The sequence below is a fragment of the Anabrus simplex genome, chromosome 1 (genome assembly GCF_040414725.1).
Source record: "Anabrus simplex isolate iqAnaSimp1 chromosome 1, ASM4041472v1, whole genome shotgun sequence".
NCBI lineage: Eukaryota > Metazoa > Arthropoda > Insecta > Orthoptera > Tettigoniidae > Anabrus > Anabrus simplex.
In genome coordinates this window covers 1,343,034,504-1,343,053,327 of record NC_090265.1, presented here as the reverse complement: position 1 = coordinate 1,343,053,327, position 18,824 = coordinate 1,343,034,504, and the positions used below count along the sequence as shown (strand labels likewise).

At 40.4% G+C, this 18,824-nt stretch overlaps 1 protein-coding gene and 1 non-coding gene across 8 annotated transcripts in view; both read left to right on the top strand.

The window, feature by feature from the left end:
• ClpX (Caseinolytic protease chaperone subunit) overlaps positions 1-18,824 on the top strand; it is a 360,525-nt gene that overhangs the window by 338,615 nt on the left and 3,086 nt on the right. The window lies entirely within an intron of this gene.
• Positions 7,483-7,637, top strand: LOC136858894 (5.8S ribosomal RNA). The gene has a single exon (XR_010858675.2). It is a non-coding gene; the product is annotated as a 5.8S ribosomal RNA (ribosomal RNA).

Sequence of the window (18,824 nt, the reverse complement as noted above, 5' to 3'; positions counted from 1 at the left end):
CCACCTTGGGGTTTCGGGACTAAGAAAATAGGCGATGAATATGCAGACTTAGAGGGTCGAATTATACCATCTTTTAACATTTGATCTATGATCTCCTTCAGAGCCTTCATTTTAGGTGGAGATAACCTATAAGGTGGAAATCGGACTGGAATCGAATCCGTAACCTCGATCTTGTATTCGATATGGTCAGTAACGCCAAGAGTATCGGAGAAGACATCTGGAAATGACTGACACAACTTATGAATACTATCAGCATGCTCCTCAGGTAGATGTCTAAGATCTAACAACATCTCATCCTGGGTAGGCGAAATAGATGAACATGACACAGAATTACATTTTAACAAAGGAATTTTACAATTACCTGCAAATTTGAAAGTGCATGACTTGCCCAGAATGTTGAGCACTAGAACCATATGCGACATGAAGTCCGCTCCTAATATAATGGGGCAAGACAAGTGCTTAGCCACAAGCAGTTTAATTTTCCAGGAGAATTTCAAAATGTAAATTTTGGCATACAGGGAACCTAAAATTTCTAATGGAGATGAGTTAGCTGAAACACATTGAACCGAAGACGAACAAAAATCAGAAAATTTACAAACAGATTTTAATTTAGAGTACCATTCAGCCGAAATAATTGAACAAACACTGCCTGACTCTAATAGAGCGGTGACGGGTTCATTATTTAATTCAGTTTTGAGAAATGGCACAGGTGCAGGGGAATCCGCCGCAATCCTAAGACATTCTTTGGGACCTTCAAATGATAAATTAGAAGACTGACTTTTCCCTGAGATTTCGTCGGATTTAACAGGGGCTGAGCCTGAAGAAGGTGGGCACACTGACTCAGCCGATGCCGCTAGTCACTTTTGATTATTTGTGGAAGTTGCACCAGAAGTTGAGCAGGTGGGAGTGCTATTAGAATTCGGGCAATTCTTGGCAATATGGGAAAAGGCGCCGCATTTAAAACAGCCTTGGGATGGCCCTGCTCCATTCTTTGGCCCGTTGGATTTGATCAAAGGGCACTTGTGCCAGAGATGGTCTGCAGACCCACAAGCATAACATTTGCGGGTTGCGATGGTTCGGCGAGGTGGAGGCCGAAGATTACTTGAAGAAGGAGGGGGCTCCCTCGTGACACGTAGTGTGTCAGCATATCTAACTCCCTCGGCTGAGACAGCCGTAGCTTCTAATTCGGCAAAAGTTTGCGGACACTACACAAAACACAAGTACGACCTATAGGATGGTAAAATTCCTTCCACAATGGCGTAAACAATTTGATCTTCTGGGAAATGAAGAGCAAGTACCCTAGTAAAGAACTTAATGTCATGGATGAAGTCGCCAAGATTTTCATCCAGACGCTGTACTCTGTATAAAATACTTCTGTATTAGAGAGGACCTTGCCCTAGCCGGAATGAAGTTTGCCAGAAGGTGTGCATGGAAGTCTTCTATAGAGGATTGATCAGCTATGGCTCTTACTATTTTGTCTGAAAGGACACCGATGGCATAGGGATAAATAATCTGAAGAATCTGACACGGAGAAAGCGAAAACACAAGAGCATGATCCTGAAACTCGACCAAAAATCTTAGAAATGAAATTACATCACGGGTGGAGTTAACGGAAAACTTGGAAATACCTCTAAGCAACATCGCTAGAGGATGAGGCAAACTACTGAACCCGGGTGACATAGTAGGTAACGGCCTATGAGGTGAAGAAGCTGTTTCAGAGGGTGCATTATTCAACACAAATGGAGGGATGGATGTACGATGACCTGACTCGGTTTCTAATGGGGCAGATGTCTGTTGGATTCCTATGGATTTCGTACTTTCTTCCCCCTTGGAGGAATCCTCCTCACTTACAATGTTTACCACCGTGGGCTGGTCGGTTTTGGGAGTAGCAGATCCCGATAACAATTGACTAACCTTAGTAGACATTTTAGAAAGGTGTTCAATAAGAGCACTAGCCTCCTTCCCCTGAATGTCACTTAACTTAAGAGACAATAGATCACTAACTCTATTGTAAAAATGGAACAGTCTAGCTTGTACACATTTAAGTTGATTTGGAGATGGATCACCCACTTCAAAAAAACTAACTACAGATGCTAGCTCAGTAGTATTGTCAGTGATCATGGAGAGAGCGTCATCAATCTCTCTCTCTCCCAAGGTTGGGATGGTAATCGGCAAGTCAAGGGAATCCTTAAGCTTGTTGGTATGTACCGTAACCATGCCTCCAGATTGAGCAGTTTTAATTGTTAATTCGTAAATCACTTCCTCCTTGCGCAAATAGCCGGAATGGAGGACATCGCGAGGGCCGGACATGATGACAAAAGATTGACAAATTTAGAAAATACGAAAGAAAATTCCAGCGACGGAAAAAATTGTTAGAGTTCAAAACAAAAGCAATGTTTAGCCGTCAAAAGGGGCTAAATTTAGACCCATTCAACCACGCTCTGCTACCACTTGTTACGGAGTTACCTGTGGAAGGCAGAGGTGAAATAAGGTGCGGGCTGGAATGGGTCTAACTACAAGGCCGAAAGATGAATTAAAATTTCAATAAAGGTTATGTTTTCACAAGTAGAAAAACTTAACAAATTTTACATAGAATTTAAACAGATAACAACAACTCAACCACTATCCACTAATCAGGTACAAGGTATAATTTTACAAACGAAAGCCCGAGTTTCGGGGTCCTTAAAAGTTCTGGGCTTCGAGCCCCAATTACACAAACCTTGAGCTACTAGCCCAACTTTACCAAGGTACACTCATTTGTTCAAAGGGCAGAAAATTCCTTCATTCAAGGAGCATAAGCTCCAAAAAACATGTCAGGCCTCCGAGAGGCACCTTTACCACAACTAAAACAGCTAACCCGTTCTCAATTTTTCAAGCCTTTTAACGGCAATACCAGACTTTTACACATGATAGCCATCAAGGCACGACTTACAATGAAACAGGGGTATCTAGTACCCAGCCTACTGGGCCTAAATAGAAAATTAACAGGTTAACTTAAATAGCCCTAAACGCAAAAAGAATGGAGGCGTGTATTAGCACTCCTAAATACACATTTTAAACCCTAAGAGGCACTAGGCCAATGACACAGGGGCTATTCCCAAACTAGGGAGGTGACTCATATAAGAAAAATTTTAACACATTAAGGAAGAGTAGAAAATCGGTTACGAAAACGTAGTCACCTCCAATCAAATGAAAGGGAGCTCGAGAGGGTAAATCACTCTCTATCCCCGAATTACAGTTAAAGATAAATGAAGTTTTACAAAGACTGAAAAAGGTTTACATGTTTCAAGATAGGTTATATGATAAAGGTTTCGGACCTTCCCCGCGGATTAAACTGCTGAGCTAGCAAAAAATAAAGATGTTAAGTGGCCATTACCTTGGTGAAGAACTGCTGCCGGATGAAAGAGGCGCTTCCCGCCTCCTGCTACACTTCCATACACTAGGCTAGATGTTATTCGAGTGGCCAGGAGCCGTGAAAATCAGCAGTTTTTATACACAGGGAAGATTCGAGACCTTTCATGAATAATTAAGACACACCCACTCAACTTTATTGGCTGGCTAAAAGTTACACATCAAAATAGAAGAAGAAACCTAGGATTGGTTGGAAATTAATTGCAGAAATTACTGATTGGCTAAGTTCAAAACTGGTGGAAAGAAAGATTAATATTGCCAACCCACAAATGAAAGAACAAAATTTAGTACAGACAAAAACTTCTGAATACAAAATTTCTTCAAGAAAGTTCATTCACTTCGCACCAGGGTGCATAATCCCAGTTTTACAGTAGAGACATCTATGAGAGAATGTCCTCACTTCTTGATCAATAGAAAACAAAATATGTTGAAATCCACACAGTACTGACAACTTTTAAATCACAAAATTTATGGTAGTGTCATCTTCTGAGAAAACTTATAAGGTGATACAGTTGTTGAAGTTCAGAGTTTGTCCTGTAGAGGAGTTCTTAAAAAAAAAAGGCAGAAAATTCAAATGTGCGGCGTAGAGGTGTACCAACCAGTACAATTATTATTAAATTGTACATGTACAATTTGGGGGTGGTAGATGGAGAAAGTGCCTCCATCTCCACATGTGTACATAAATCTACTGAATATTTACATATAAACTTAAATAGACAATTTTAAATTTACATATTTACACTCCAAACACTGTACCGTTAGAATAATAATTATCTTGATTTATCCTGAAAATATTAGAGTAAGAAGACCCAGCCATTTATACTCTCACTCATACCCCTGTAACACACTCATTCACAACCACTCCCACACGCGCACGCATACACGTTCGCCCACATACACCTGTACTTGCACCCATCCTTTTTGCAATTCTACTTTATACAAGTTATATACATCGCATATGGGTTTCTATTTACATATACATTTCCTTTACTTCGCAGAGGAAGTGAGGAAGAGGAAGCAGCTTTACCTCAGATGGTAGAAGGTACCAGGTGCGAGCAGCCCTTGCGTAAAACCCATTTAAATATGAGGTTGTTCTAGCGAAGGGAGGGACAAGAGTAACCCCTTGGCCTCTTTTAACAGAGCGGTAATTGAGCTGCAGGCGGTGGAAAGGGGAGAGGTGTGTGTTGTCTGTCAGAACCATCATTGAACCACAGCTTGAAGAGAAGCAGTATGATTTTAGAAGGAATAGGGCAATAGCAGAGCTAAGAGCTAATATTTTCTGTAAGGATGATCATAGAAACAAAATATCTGGGAATGCCTTGAGAATAGATGTATACCATGTGCTTTTAATTAATCAAGTCAACCGAGTGAGTTTGCCATGCAGTTGGGCGGGGGGGGGACTTTGAGCTTGCATTTGGGAGATAGTGGTTTGAACCCCACTGTCGGCAGCCTTGAAGATGGTTTTTCATAGTTTCCCATTTTCACACCAGGCAAAAGCTGGGGCTGTACCTTAATTAAGGCCACGTCACTTCCTTCCCACCCCTAGCCCTTTCCTATCCCATCGTCGCCATAAAACCTATGTGTGTGTCAGTGCAACGTAAAGCAACTTGTAGAATTAATAGTCAAAATTCTGTATGAACATTGCCAGAGTTGTATCCAAATAGGCGGTGGATATTCAGTGTTTCGAGACAAGGCAGGTTGTACAGTACAACCACTATCGCCACTTTTATTCATCACTGTAATGGATGAAGTAATGAAAAGTGTTAAGAGACTCAACAACAACTCTGAGTTTAAAGCTCTTGCCTTCGAAGATGATGATGTGATATTGGGTGATGGTAATGAAGCTGAAGTACAACAGAAGCTGAATGACTTGCCGATACATTTTAGCAATATCTGCAGTGTAGGCAAAGGTATGCATTCTAAATCTTAGAATAACAGAGTAAAGATCCTCTTGTACTGTCATTCCAACCCAGGGGTGTCTCTTCCTGCATCGCGCTCACTTCTTTCTCTCCCTGGCCGCCTTCTGCATGACATTATGTGATATGAGACAGTGCTCACCCGTCCTGCTGACACGTATTACCACTAGTCTAAAATGGTCATAACTTCTGAACCATTCATGCAAATAATATCCTGACAAGGTTATTGTAATCCTTATAAAATACTGGAAGAGGTCAAACCATTTATTTTGATGAGGAACTCGAGGATAGTATTGAAATATTTATTTAATTTTAAGGAGTTATATTTTTTACCACGGACTATAGCATAAAATCGCTTCTAGAGGGCAGCCGGTTGGAAATAGGTATGTGCCATCACGGACTTTTTTGTAGAGGTTTCTATGCTCTACAATTCGTACGCTTACACTTGGAGTCTATCGTTGATGGTTCACGCAGCGTAAGCCAAGAAATCAAGTGACCAACCGACATTTTTGTCTCTTTCTACGTATTTACTGTACATCGGATCACGGATACATAATCATTTTATAGTGGTTCACTACGTGAACAGTGTTCGTGTTGTCGGTATCTGAAGTAGAACCACTGTACTGAGTAAAACGCAGTCAACATATTATGGAAATGTGTGTGGCGCTATAAATTGTTGGCATGTAAAAGAACTCTCGTGGGACAAAATTATGGCACCTCGAGTCTCAGAAAACCGTAAATGTTGTTAGTGAGACGTAACACAAATAACATTATTATTATGCATATTATAAAGACAATAACGACAACAACCATCATAGCCAGTTAGCTTGCTACTGTGATGGCATAACAATACTTCCTCGTCATCAATGCTTCGTTGTTGAAACACTTTGTAATAGACTCTTGAATATCTCCATTATTACAGCTCGTACGGTAAAAAGGTGTCAGATATAAATGACTGAATGAAAATCATATTTTCTATAATTATGGTTATGTGCTAACAGCCGGGCTGAGTAGCATCTCAAATGGTAGAGCGCTGGCCTTCTTAGCCCAACTTTGGAGGTTCGATCCCCAGTCCGGTGGTGAAGGTGCTCAAATACATAGTTAGTGGGGCGTAAAATCCAATAACATTAACATTATTATGAGCTAATAACTTATATTACTGAATATATTTTGAAGCTCGTGAAATAATACAGTATCCGTGATCCGATATACAGTAAATACGAATAAAGAGACAAAATGTCGTGCGAGAAGAGACATGTTACTGGATCTCGGGTTATTTCAAACGGGGGCCTCACACATCCCAGTCATGAATGGTTAAAAAACATAGCCCAGTTTGAAATTTCATTTGGTGTATTTCACGGTAAGACTGTATCCAGATGCAAAAACGTAATGAAATGTTCTGGGCTGCACGCGCACTACACTGAAGGAATCAGCGTGTCCTCCTAGTCCGAAAGGACCGGGCAACCCGTTGAACCTCCTTCGTGCTAGGGATTGGGGCTTGCAATTGTTCCCCATGAACGAGGAATTCCCAGTAAGCGCGAGTCATAAGCTCGCGTTGATTACGTCCCGGCCCTTTGTACACACCGCCCGTCGCTACTACCGATTGAATGATTTAGTGAGGTCTTCGGACCGGTGCGCGGGATATGCTTCGCGCAGTTTCCGATGTGTCTGGAAAGATGACCAAACTTGATTATTTAGAGGAAGTAAAAGTCGTAACAAGGTTTCTGTAGGTGAACCTGCGGAAGGATCATTACCGAAATTGTTTTTAACAAAAAACATTTCAAGAAGGAGGAGTCGGACGGCCCCGCGCGGTCCTCTCCTCCGGCAAGGCTCCCTCGAGGAGCGAGACTTCTGCCGAGCCCGCTGTTGCGAGCTCAGGCGAGTCCTGTTCGTACTGTGTAAGCGGCGGCCCCGGCCGTCGCCGACAGGGGAAGTGTTGCGGTCCGCGTCTCCCACGACGCAGACGTTCGGCATTGGGTACCTACCTCCTCGCTCAGTGGAGGGTACCCGTCGCGGCTTCGGCCCGGCGGGAAGGTTTTAAATGAACGCCACGCCCATGCTCGAAACACTTCTTAGCTCTGTGATGAGAAACCCATGAAAATGATTGCTTCTCCTCCACTCAACGTGGAGAGAACGATCGAAAAATGAAAAAAACAACCCTGAACGGTGGATCACTCGGCTCGTGGGTCGATGAAGAACGCAGCAAATTGCGCGTCAACATGTGAACTGCAGGATACATGAACATCGACATTTCGAACGCACATTGCGGTCCATGGATTCCGTTCCCGGACCACACCTGGCTGAGGGTCGGTTGCTAAAACTGAACGCGACATTGCGTTCGGAGGGTGGGAGCGTCGCGGTTCGTGCGGCCACGGCCGCCGCCGCGTCTCCTGAAAAGAGCTTCACCCCGGTGGAGCTGGACCAGTCGACACCACCACTGAGAGTGTGTGAGACGGGAGGGTTACTCTTTATTTCTATTATTAAGTCAAAATTTCCAGTATTTCATGAGAAATAATTTGTCTCTACGTAAGGACCAGGACATTTATTAGGATATGGCATTTTAATGCAAAGAGTAAGGAACTAGCACTGAGAAAATATGCCAATAAGGCTAAGCTTTGGGTTGGTTCATCAAGTAATTAAGTTTCCTGACACGACACGTACGTTTTAATAATATAATTCCATAAAGATGTCGATATGATGTATATTTTCCTATGCCATTTGATATAAATATTTGCTTCATCAGGAAATAAATTGATTATTTTGAGCTGCATGGTAATATTTTATTTCTTATCGTATTATATGTCATGTATTTGATAGTTGATGTTCTACCTGCTCAGCATGTGACGAAATTTAATGCATTTTCACGTTTTAAATATATTGGAAGTGGCGTTACTTACCGAATCGGACTAAACCAGACTATTATTTGATAAAAGATTGAGATGATGTTCCATAGGAACGAGAACTCACAGGCTTGCTGTACTGCGACTGTGTACCTTACTCGCTATCGTTCATATTGCGTGACCTCATAGCGCTCCAGCCAATGGAAGCTTCAACCGCCGGAGTGGCCTACCTTTTATTCTAGTTACCTTGGTTCCGTCCGACTCGTTGGCTGAATGGTCAGCGTACTGGCTTTCGGTTCAGAGGGTCTCGGGTTCGATTCCCGGCCGGGTCGGGGAATTTAACCTTCATTGGTTAATTCCAGTGGCTCGGGGGCTGGGTGTTTGTGATGTCCCCAACATCCCTGCAACTCACACACCACACATAACACTACCCTCCACCACAATAACACGCAGTTATCTACACATGGCAGATGCCGCCTACCCTCATCGGAGGGTCTGCCTTACAAGGGCTGCACTCGGCTAGAAATAGCCACACAAAACTATAATTATTACCTTGGTTCCAACCATTAATATATCATTCAATGAAATATTGTTAGAAGTTTTAGCATATGCATCAAATACAACCCTCGCTATGATAGTTGAGCTACTAAGCTTAAAAACTGGGTGATGGGGTAGATAATATCTTCCACCTTTATACCCTGACTTGAACCATCTGCCCCATGGCCTCATACTCGTGAAGAAAATTACAGTACTCATGCTTAAGTGAGGGCTGCCTACTGAAATGCCATTCTAGTTGAGTTAGTCTTGACATGGCATGATTGAAGGTGTTTCCCAAGTCTTGATGTGGCCATGAAAGGATGCAACACCAAAGCTGCATACTTGAAAGATGGCAGATTCCTAGCAACGTCAGTGTACGTGGTGGCTGGGTGCATATGGGTTAATCCTCGAACCGGTAGTTGAAATAGCTCTAATCGGTGGGTGTGCACCACACATTGGCAGTACCTGATGTCTCTCCCTCTGAAAGACTTATTATTCACAGAATATGAACATATAATACACTTAAACATTCAGCATAAACTGGAGTATTACCCTCAATGTAATTTTTTTTTTAATTTTTTTGTCCCTTTAAATGTCCCCTCAAAAAATCAAAAATATTTCTTACTTACACATCAAATGTAAATGACTAATCAGTTTTTCTGAAACTTTTTAAAATATACATTTCGTAGAGAAATTAATTCTGATGATAGAAGTGTTAATTCTTGAGGAATTATTCGATAAAAAGTACAGTAGTTGATAGCGTTCTAACCGGTGGGTGTTCATATCCTATCTCAGGTGACACAACACTTATCCATTCTGCTGCAGTAGGCCTTAAATTTACAGATGCCTTTAATTCTATTACAATATCTTCATCATTTAAATCCGAAAATGTAGCCATCGTGTGTGCATAACACACAGTTAACAACGAAAGCAAGTCACAACAAAATCAACACTGTACTAATTGCGACCTTCATTTGTTTCAAAGATATCACACATAAATGGATGTATTTAACACCGAAACATTCCGCATTCCAAGGAGAAAACATGCCTGATGAATGCTGCAATCTAACGGAAATATTCAAAACTTCTTCTAGCTGTATTTAATGGTAAAGTAGACCTGACGATCTATCGTCAGCGGCGGTTGAGATAGGTGCACACTTGCCGATCTACCGTCAGCTAACGGTTCGAGGGTTAAGAACTTCATTTCCACTGCTTGTAGTCTGCTGAAATTTCTGTTGGTTTGGATGCAGGTTTCTACACTGCATGTGGTGAATGATATAAAGAAGCTTCTGTAGAATATTAATTTTGATTTTAATGGAACTTGTTTATCCCAAAGTAGTTCTCTCACAAGATGATAAAACTGTGCTCCATTTTGTACTCTACTAGCAACTTCTGAAGTTGATAGACTATTTGTTGTTGCTACACTGCCAGGATAGTGGAAATGATGAACTTGTTACAACCTCGATCCATCTAGAGTGGTGTTGATACAGATGTTCTGTCGACTAACAGGCATCACTGCCATTTTGGATTTGCTTGTCTTGAGACCAAATCGCAATTTGGTGTTGGATCCTTTCAGTTAAAACAGTACTATGGATGATCTACTGCAAATATTATCATGGGACCTCTTTTATACAAGGGTGAGTCAATAAATAAGTCGCAAACATGTGTGTGCCTTATACCATTTGCAATTACGTGCGCAAGTTTTGCCAGCAGATGGCAGCATATGTATGCTTGTCATACGACATCTCGCAGGCACTCAGTCAGTCAGAGGCTGTTAGTGCACAATGGCGCATGTGTTGCATGACTGTACACGAGAAGAACAGCCTTATGGTGAAACTGTGAATGCCGCATCGTACTGCACCACTCTGCGGGAGCTCCGACAGGCCATTCGCCGCAAGCGACCTGGACTCCTTCTGGATGACAATGCCCGCCCGCCCTCACACAGCAAGACTAATGCAGGAGCCATTATGAACATTTCATTGGGAACACTTGGAACATCCACCGTACAGTCCTGACTTAGCCCCCAGTGATTTTCATCTGTTTGGGCCCCTAAAAAATCATTTGGGTGGCCGTTATTTTGATACAGATGATGCCGTAATCTGTGACAGCAACCAAAGGACTTCTTTGCTGCTGGCTTTCAAGGACTTGTAAAGAGATGGGATAGGTGCCTGAATGTGCAGGGTGAATATGTGGAAAAGCGAAATAAATGTCAGAAAGTTACTTTGATTATTTTTGCCTCAATTCTGTTTTGCGACTTATTATTGACTCACCCTCGTATTATTCAGAAATGCCACACAATTCATTCCAATACACTAACTGAGCAATAAGTAGGATTAAAACATGAAGCAAGTCATATAAAATCTTAAATTTCCCACAATGTAAATTTTATTCATTTTGAGGAACCTAGCACAAGGCATAATAGTTTTAAAATAGGGCGCATCAACACTTACATCTTTGCACCAGTAACTGTAAATTGTAGGTTTCACTACTAATCCCATTAGAACTCAAAGAGCAATATACACATGATTTTCATGCAAGTTCGCTGGTAAAAGTCGAGGTCAGTACTGGCATGCCAGCCCCGCGGTGTAGAGGTACCGTGCCTGCCTCTTAACCGGAGGCCCCGGGTTCGATTCCCGGCCAGGTCAGGGAATTTTACCTGCATCTGAGGGCTGGTTCGAGGTCCACTCAGCCTAGATGATTACAATTGAGGAGCTATCTGATGGGGGGATAGCGGCCCCGCTCTAGAAAGCAAAGAATAACAGCCGAGAGGATCCGTTTTGTTGACTACACGACACCTCGTAATCTGCAGGCCTTCGGGCTGAGCAGCGGTCGCTTGGTAGGCCATGGCCCTTCAGGGCTGTTGCGCCATTGGGTTTGGTTTTTCAGTACTGGCATACCTATTGGTTTCATCTGCACTGTATTGTATTATACCATACTATACTGTACTGCCTGAAAATTAATTCTTACTTACATTTTCACAAATTTCACTCGTAGGGCACACTCCACTTGTTCCTAAAAAGCTACTAATAACTGGAATATTCTCTTCTTGTATCCAGTTCCACTCAACATGCTGTTCACCCTCTTTGCTAACATTGTTTTCACTATCAGATAAATCATGTCAAAATAAACGCAAAGGGTCATACGGAACTTCCTCCTCATTATCACTGCTGAAATCAGAACCTAAAACATCAGTCACACTTTGAATTTTGTTATTACTGATCTTCTCCTGCTCACACACTTGTTTCTTTGAAGCCTCCTTCACGACAACAAAACATCGATCGACCGATCAAGAAGTACTGCCGGTGGCTCCAAGTAGCCTACTCAGTGGCCTCGACGGTATGCACTAGCCAGCGTCTTGGTGGATGTGCTAGGTACCAACTGATGAGCCCAACCTAGCACATGAGGGCGAAACGCTGGCATCCAGGAATGAGTTAGCTGGAAAATTTATAATGTCCAATAACGGACCATTTATATTGGTATTACACCCTCCAGTTCCGTGAGAAAATTTCTGCATCCATTATATCATTTCTCAGTCATGATTCAACTCCTATTACAATATCTGGTAAATATATATCTATTAAATTAATTCTATTAGTTTCTTTACAGTACTTCTACAGTTTAGCACTAACATTTTAATGTCATCCCTACTTGATTTCCAGTTCCCTGTTCCCTTAACACCGCTCCCTAGGCCATCCCGTTTCCCTGAATGTATCTCCCTATAAGCCCGCTGTCACACAGAGCATCGAACGATCAAGAGCAACCAACTGCCATCGAGCACTAACGACTAAATTCATTTACCTTGTCACACTGGTCATCGATCAAGAAGGATCGACTGCGCGGAAACAGCTGATCCTCCCGCTCAGTACCGTACAGGCTATAGGACGTATTCATATTAACGAGCGGAAAAGAATGTGTTGTGAACGCGATAATTCGTGTGAAGATATAATTCTAATGTATGAACATATTAGGAGAAAGGAAAGGAAAGAACCAGACAATCGCAGTGGACACGGCAAAGAGCCATGGAGAATTCCACCAACGTGTGCCTTCGTTGTGGAATGACGAAAAATTCAGGAACTAGTACCGAATGCTCATCAATAATTATAAGGAATTAGTGGAAAAAATGAAGTCACTAATAAACATCGGGCAGACAAATTACAGGAAAAGTATAAGTTTTGAGGAAAGGCTGACAGTATCGTTAAATTCAATATTCACAACGATTTTTTAAGGTTTAAAGTCAGAAGCGATGTTCACCTCCGAAACAACTATGTCCGTGACAAAATATATCAAATAAAAGATTAGTGGCAGGTACATTTCTTTGCATTCTACAGGTTGCTAATAAAGTATTGATAAAAAAAGGACTGAAAGCAATGGAGGCATTTATGAACATCAATTGGAATTCATAATTTGAAGATACTACAACTAACAGTAGAAATATTTATTTAGGCCTACAGGTTTCTGGACGTTGGGGACTCATACATGTCTGCATCTTACAGATTTAGGATTGCTCACATTACATCAGCAGATTTGTACCTATTTTATGTGATGCCATTCATAAAGCACTACAGCCAGAATTCTTGACAGAGTGAAAATTGCAACAAAAGCCTCACAGCAGTGGCTCATTGTACTTCAAATATAAGACTAATACCATTTATGCTTATTTTTTAATGATGCTGGTTCTTGGAAAATTACTGTCTTTTTCAGATGATATTTTGAGGTGTTTATTAGATGGAGGTTAACAGCTTTTTAATTTTTTTCATACCACTTGGTGAGACCCCACCTACCAAAATAATAAATATATCAAGAAATGCTTCCAGTTAAAATTTACATTATACCTAATGTAGAAATAGTGTGTCAAGTTTCATTACAATCCTGTAAATAATTTTGCAAGAAAGAAAATGTACATATATTCTGAATATTGTGAAAATGAGAAAAACAAGGAAAAGCAATGGAGTTCCTTACACTGTTTCTTTCCCTCATGATCTTCTGTAAATCTCTTCTTGTCTCTCTTCTTCTTTGTTATTGTGCCATATTCAGAATAGTACCATATTGCTTTCATGACAAGCATGTTGCTGAATATCTGTACTGTCTTTTGTGCAAAGAATCCAGGTCCAAAACCAAACTTTGTGCAAGAATGACAATCCTGTCATAATTTATATCATTGAAGATACAGCATCTTGAAAAGCAGCTAATTTTACCAAATGGCTGTGAAGAAAGGTTGTCTATGGACATCTCTTCCAAAGTAAAAAAAAAAAAAATTCTTTTTAAGGTTCTGTGTATTCACATTTGTGTACATTTCTTGAGGAGTTCAGGTGAGGCTAGATTAATAACTACAGGAAAAGCTTGTGGAGTATTGTTCTAATAAGTTGGCAGGGTAATAGACTGATACTTGTCACAACTACATGTAAATTACACACAAGGTCTTATTACCCTCATCACTATGCATAAAGTACTGTCTCCCCAAACTTTGCATGGGTAATGTGATCTAATTGCTCACTTGGCAATAATAAACCTATTAATCTAAATCCTGTACTTCCATCCAAGTTACTGGTACAGAGTTACAACTTTTCCCACAAATGTCTGGTAGGACTCTCTTTCTTACCTCAATGTTGATTTTGCCTTTCTGTATATTTTTCATAAGCATCTTTACTGATGTGAACACTACCAAGCTTATCTATCTATCCTGAAATACTTTCCTTATGGATCAGTTGAAGGAAAATGAAAACTTTGCCTTCAATTTCACCAAAAATGAGGACCAAACACTGCAAACAATAATAGATGCTAATAACAAGCACCTTACCTTCTATTTTTAGAAGTGAATAATATGCCTTTCTAACAACTAAGTACCATGGCTGTTTACAGTAGAATGTTAGTTAGGGCTGTTGCTCAGGTGGTAAATGATTTCATTTTGCTATATCTTACATTGTGTGTCAAAATTATTTTTTGATACTGATTATATAAAATAATGTTTGACAGAGTAGAGTGCTTGGCTCTTGTAAGATCTTGGATTAACTTACAGGGTAATTAATCTACTCAACCTTTTATTACAAGCATGTAACTGTGATATGAATATATTTTTATAAGTATGTATATTTTCTGCCATCACATCCCACATCACACAAAATGCAGATTTTTATTTTGTAGATTAAAATCTACAAAACTTTGGTAGAAACACCTGTCAAAACAGTTGCAAATGAATTTTCCACCTTTGTTTTTCATTGTTTACATTGACCTACAGCACAAGAAATAAAAGAATGGGTCTACTTTGATGCCCTCAGAAGGCCTATATGTTATTAATAAGTTATAAGTAACAGACATGAAAGTAGTGAGAATGATTGCTGGTGCAAACAGGTATCAATGGCAGGAGAGTACTTGGGATGAGGAGATAAAGTCTGAGTTACAAAGGTACAAGGTGGCAGGGAGGGATTTAGTTAGGTATAACTGTAGTAAGAAGTTCGTCCTATGCGAACGACTTGGTCTACTGAAACCGTGCAATCGAATATCTAGCAACTTTTAAAAAAGATGCATTGAATATGACATGAAAATTAATAATCTATGTAATGCACATTCGTGCGCTTTTCTAATAATAAAAAAATTAGTCTTTTCAAGACTAAAGTGATTGCAGTAGGGAAGACACCTAAAAGGGTACTGAATGTCAGGTTGGGAGTGCAAAACTGGAACAGGTAGATAATTTCAAATAGTTATTTAGGATGTGTATTCTCCCAGGATGGCATTATAGTAAGCAACATTGAATATGGGTGCAGTAAACCCAATACAATGAGCTTGCACATGCAATCAACAGTACCGGTAATCTGTAAGAAGGCAGTCAGCTCCAGGACAAAAGTACTTGTATCTATACACCGGTCTGGTTTCGGACCACCTGTGCTGTACAAACCTAGTGCAATGAGCTTGCATTTGCGATCAACAGTATACCATGAGAAGGAAGTCAGCTCTTGGACAAAACTATCAATACACCAGTCTGGTTTCAGACCACCTGTGCTGTACAACTGCTTACTACACATAGAGAGGACCTACTACCAGTATTTCAAAATAGGCTACTCCTTTTTTTAAACCATACATGTTCTACCACATAAAATATACAAATTAAGTTGTAATAATGCTAATAATTAATAAAAATTGGAGTTAAGGTTACTTTCCCATTAGGTGCAAATACACATAACTCACTGAGGATTCCAATAAATATTGATAGATTAGTAGAAGGAAAACTGATTAAATTTTAAAAGTAGAACATTTCTCAAGGACATAAATTTTATTAGATTCTTTCTTGATCTACAATAGTTCCTGAATTTTAACTATAAAACCCTTTGACCTAGTTCACTCAGTCTTTCCATGTCATCACGAAGACACTAAAAATAACATTGATTATGTTTTCTTTCCAGTTTTCAGTATCTTTTCTAAATATTTACTTTATACATCACTGTCACGTTCACATTTCTATTTCTTTCTTTTTTTAACTGCTGGCAGAGCTGTTGGTAGAAGCAGAACTCACTGGACTGGACCTTGAAGTCCCTTCAATAATTACTGAACTGCAGGATTTAAACCCATCCAACACAAATTATTTCTGCCTCCTTCTCCATTTCAGCTTGGTGAGAAGGCTCTCCTACACCAGGTGCCACTTCTATAGGTGTGTTTGTTATAGAACTGAAAAAAATGAACAATATATTAAAGCAATTCTTCTAAATTGGAGCTACATTTTAGTCTGCACACAAGCCTTCTGTTTAAGAAATTATTTCAATAATTATTATAGTAAGACGATTGTTAGGTTAGATTAATATTACTTTCATTTATAGGCCTATCTGATACATTAATCAACAGATGGGTAGAACTTATGGCCTAGAGACTGAATTTTCCCCTCACTCTTTCACAACTAGAACACTGGTCTGTAGTGTAGGCCTACTTTAAAAAATAAATATTACAGAATTGTACCTTCTTCCAGCAATGAAGGGTTCCAGAAAGTTGAAAGTTGAGGGCAGTGAAGTAGGCCCATTTCTTGTTTTCTGTACAGCAGAACCTGGGAGGGGAGGGGGAATGTTATCTCTCCAAGTTCGATACCCTGCCCTCAGAATTTGCCATATTTTGGCACAACTTTTTCCTGAAACTATGAATTAGAATATTGTGACAAAGAAAATATACTTGTAGTACTTATGCCATACACTTATTTGTCATTAAAACGAACAATGCTGTTTATTTCATTAGGTAGGCCTACGAGATGGAGGTTAGGAAAGCACTGCTATGTTTTCCAACGTTTCTTCAATTAAGTGATAAGAATGATAATTACTACTTCTCCTAGTGTAGTGTAACTTTCTTTACCAATCTATTCCGTATAATATATTTTATTAATAATTAATATAATCATAATAAATCTAATAATTACTTACCAGTTTTTGTCCCAATTCTCAACGCTATAAAATGCCATACGAAATTTACGGTCTCCCAATTACTATATCCAGGGAGTCTAGGAGTATACAACACTTTGTTTTCATACACTAGGCAAATTAATGTTTTGATTTCATCAACAGAGCACAATGTTACGTCCGCCATTATCGAACGACTGCGACTGAAAAACGAACACGTTTGTTTTCACAAACCAGTCGATCTTCATCGCACGTCGTTGATCGCTGACGATCGATGCTGTGTGATTGGTGCCACTGCCCTCTGTAGGTTTGTTTTCTTAGTCGGTTGATCGCAGTCGTTCGATCGATCCAGTGTGACAGCGCCCTAACCCTTCTAAACAAATTTCCTAACTTATATGTACCACTGCGGTTTAAGTGAAGGCCATCTGAGCGCAGATCCCTATCTCCTACCCACCCATTAGGATCTAGAAATCTCACTCCCAGTTTCCCATATACCCACTTCATAGTTTAATTTAAATCTCCAATCACCTTCCAGTCAGTATCCCTCCTACACAGTATTCCACCGATAACAATCTCCGCTTCCTTAAACTATGTTGGTACTCCTGCTTGTCTTACGTTGTTAGTACCGATGTGAAACACTACCACCTTCTCCTTTCCCTCCTCCTCCTCTTCTACTTTCCTCAACATCTGCCTTTACCTAATTCCTGGATAATGCTCTACCCTGGTACCCTTTCCTCCACACACTTTCCTGACATGTCTAACGATGGAATCCCCCATGACCAGAACCTTAACTCTACCCACCTCATTTGATCCCCTCCCCTCCTCGTCAGTCCTATCTTTCCTGACAGCTGCAAAAGCTACTTCCTCCTCCCTTTTCTTCATCCTATGACCTTGTTCCACCCGTCTTTTCTTATCCACTACTCCACATTTCCCTTCCCTACCTTTTCCTTTTCTCCTACTTTCACACTTCTCAGCAACAGTTCCCTTTTCCTCATCTTCCCTCGGTTCTTCTACGTGGCTCGTAGACCACCTGTCTTCTACAATTCCTCCCTTTCCTTCCCATCCCTCTTTTACACTTAATGGAAACACGATGCCTCGTGTGCAGCATCAAACCATGGAACCTCGATCTCTTGTAGGCAGCGTCCAAACCATGGAACCATGATCTCTTGTAGGCAGCAATGAGTCGTCGTTGATTCTTGACAGTCCTGGTGAGGGGTAACCACTCACTGATTATGTGATGCAAATGTCCACATTTAATTGTCCACCAAGCATCGGAACGATCACATAACCACAGCACGTTGTGAATTACAATCGTTGCCTCGGTTCTGTTAGAACCCAAAACTTAAAATTTGAAAAATAATTCGCACTTGGGAAACTAGTGCTGGATTTCCACGGGAAGAAAAAGTAAAGTTTGACTTCTGTCACTTGTGTAGAATCTTTCTACCAAATTAAAATTTGCACTGCACATTAGAACTCATCACAACACCGTTTATTCCCATTCACGCCGAGAAATATAACGTCTAATAGAATAACTGCACTCTTAGAATTATGTATAATTCTAAAGAAGCTGAATGTTCGTAGTGATCTACTAAAAGCACAATTCACTTGGACATTTCACTTGAAAAAATCACTAGCATTCCTAACAACTGCATTCTATGTGAAGCATTTATTATTATTGAAAATGAAAATCCACAGCCTGTATCCAGTCATTCGATTGGGTCAGGAATGAAATGAATGAAGCCCCTATC